At 43.1% G+C, this 2,403-nt stretch overlaps 1 non-coding gene across 1 annotated transcript; it reads left to right on the top strand.

The window, feature by feature from the left end:
- Positions 1–1,979: 1,979 nt before the first annotated feature.
- LOC148571559 (small nucleolar RNA R71) lies at positions 1,980–2,083 on the top strand. Its single transcript, XR_015880456.1, has one exon. It is a non-coding gene; the product is annotated as a small nucleolar RNA R71 (small nucleolar RNA).
- The last annotated feature ends 320 nt before the right edge of the window (positions 2,084–2,403 follow it).

The raw sequence follows: 2,403 nt of genomic DNA, 5'->3' as shown, positions 1-2,403 counted from the left end.
TGAGGCCAGGTGGGATTGGCAGATAATGACTTGATATCACGTTATCTCCCGGAGAAAAACCTTCAGTGGGAATTTTCTTGTTTCTCCATCCTCTTGGCAATCTCCCTATCACTCTTCCCTTTCTCTTGAGGATTTCTTCATTGACCCTTATGTCAGGAGGATCCTTCTGATCTGTTTCCACTGATTCTTGTGGCTCTAACTCTTACAACTCTTGTTTGCCTTCCAAGGACTGTTTTAGAGTCTCAGCTGCTGGATTACTTTCCTCCAAACACAGATGGCTACTATCATCCTTAGGCTTTTCAGGTTCTGGTTCAGGCTCAGATGCAGGTTTGAAAACTTTGAAAATGAGCTGTTCATCATGTATTCTCAGAATTAGCTCTCCTTGTTCTACATCTATGAGCGCTCTAGTAGTGGCTAGAAATGGTCTGCCCAGAATGATAGGGTGTAAGTAGCTTTCCTCCATGTCCACAATGACAAAGTCTGTGGGGAAGTAATAATCCCCCACTTTCACCAGCACATTTTCAACTACCCCTTCAGCTTGCTTCTGAGTTTTGTCAGCCAGTTGTATGATTACATCAGTGGATCTCACTTCATTCAGTTGTAGCCTCTTCATAAGAGTTAGAGGCATCACATTTATGCTCGCTCCTAGATCACAGAATCCTCTGTCAATTTTTGTTTCCCCTATGATGCAAGGGAAATGAAAACTTCCTGGGTCCGTTTTCTTAGAGAGTGTGTCCTTCTTGATGAGAGCACTGCATTCTTTGTTCATTGTTACCGTTTGTCCTCCCTTCAAAACTCTTTTCTTGCTTAACAATTCCTTTAAATACTTGATGTGAGTGGGCATTTGATGAAGAATCTCAAGAAAGGGAATATTGACATGAAGAGAGTTAAATGTCTCTAGAAACCTTGAATAGGTTTTCCTTTTTTCACCTCCTCCTAACCTCTCAGGAAATGGTGCTTTTGGTTGGTATATTTCCATCATGCCTTTTTGCAGTTCCTTGGCTTGCTCAGTTCCACCTTCCTGCTTAACTTCTTCCACACCTTCCTTCAAGATTTCTGGTTCCTGCTCTGAGGGCCTGATTCCTTCTTCTTCTGAGACCTCCTTCAATATGGTGATGGCCTTGCATTCTTCCCACCTTACTCTCTTTTGTTCCCCTTTAGGATTCTTTTCTGTGTCACTAGGGAACACTGCAGTTGATTTGGGTGCCTGTTGAGATAGCTCTCCTACTTGAGATTCCATCCTCTTGAGTTTTTCACCATGGTTTCTTAAGGTAGTTCTCACATCATCCCTGAAGCTTTTCAATTCAATTATGTCTTGACTCATGGTTGCCATCATTCCTTCTATCCGGTTTAATTGATCTTGAAATTGTTGGTTCGGATTAGGTTGGGTAGGTTGATTATTTTGGCCATGATATGGTGGTTGGGAGTAGGTGTTTTGTGTGGCTTGGTATGATCTTTGGTTGGAGTTTTGGTATGTGGAATTGTTATGTTGGTTGTGGTTGTAAGGTTTGTGGTTTTGTGGTTGGGTTTGTTGGTTTCCCCACCCAAAGTTTGGGTGGTTTCTCCAGCCTGGGTTGTAAGTGTTGGAATGTGGATCATATGATTGCCTTTGTTGGTTTCCCACATAGTTAGCCTCATCCCAATCACCTCCTTCAATGCTTACTTCCTCTTGATCTTGTGTGTGTATTGCAGCCACTTGCTTTGTTTCTAATTGCCTGGTAAGCTCTGCTAGTTGCTTGGCAAACACCTTGTTTTGGGCTAGAATTGTATCAACATGGTTCAGCTCCATGACTCCCTTAGTGTTGTGCCTCTCTGATGCATAGTAGTACTCATTCTCAGCCACTGTCTCGATCACCTCAATGGCTTCTTCCACAGTCTTTTTCCTGTTCAATGAACCTCCTGATGAATGGTCTACAGCCTTCCTTGATTCATAAGAGAGCCCATCATAAAAGATGTGCAATTGCACCCAATCATGGAACATGTTTGGTGGGCATTTCCTTGTCAAGTCCTTGAATCTCTCCCATGCCTCGTAGAGAGTTTCGCCATCTTGTTGTCTAAAAGTCTGAACCTCAGATCGAAGCCTATTGACCTTTTGTGGAGGGTAGAAACGTGCCAGAAACTTGCTTTCCACCTCATCCCATGTTGTTAGACTCCCCCTTGGGAATGATTCCAGCCACTTAGCTGCTTTGTCCCTAAGTGAAAATGGGAACAAAAGCAGTTTATAGGCATCTTCCTGGACTCCATTGGACTTCACAGTGTCACAAATTCTCAGGAATTTTGTGAGATGTTGGTTTGGGTCTTCATTAGCACTTCCTCCAAAGGAACAATGATTCTCCACTAGTGATATTAGCTGTGGCTTGAGCTCAAAATTGTTGGCCTGAATGGGTGGTTTCTGGATGCTAC

The sequence above is a fragment of the Arachis ipaensis genome, chromosome B3, assembly GCF_059453495.1.
Source record: "Arachis ipaensis isolate K30076 ecotype BB chromosome B3, ASM5945349v1, whole genome shotgun sequence".
Classification (NCBI taxonomy): Eukaryota; Viridiplantae; Streptophyta; class Magnoliopsida; order Fabales; family Fabaceae; genus Arachis; species Arachis ipaensis.
The sequence above is the reverse complement of the archived record's forward strand: the minus strand, read 5'-3'. Positions and strand labels throughout refer to the sequence as shown.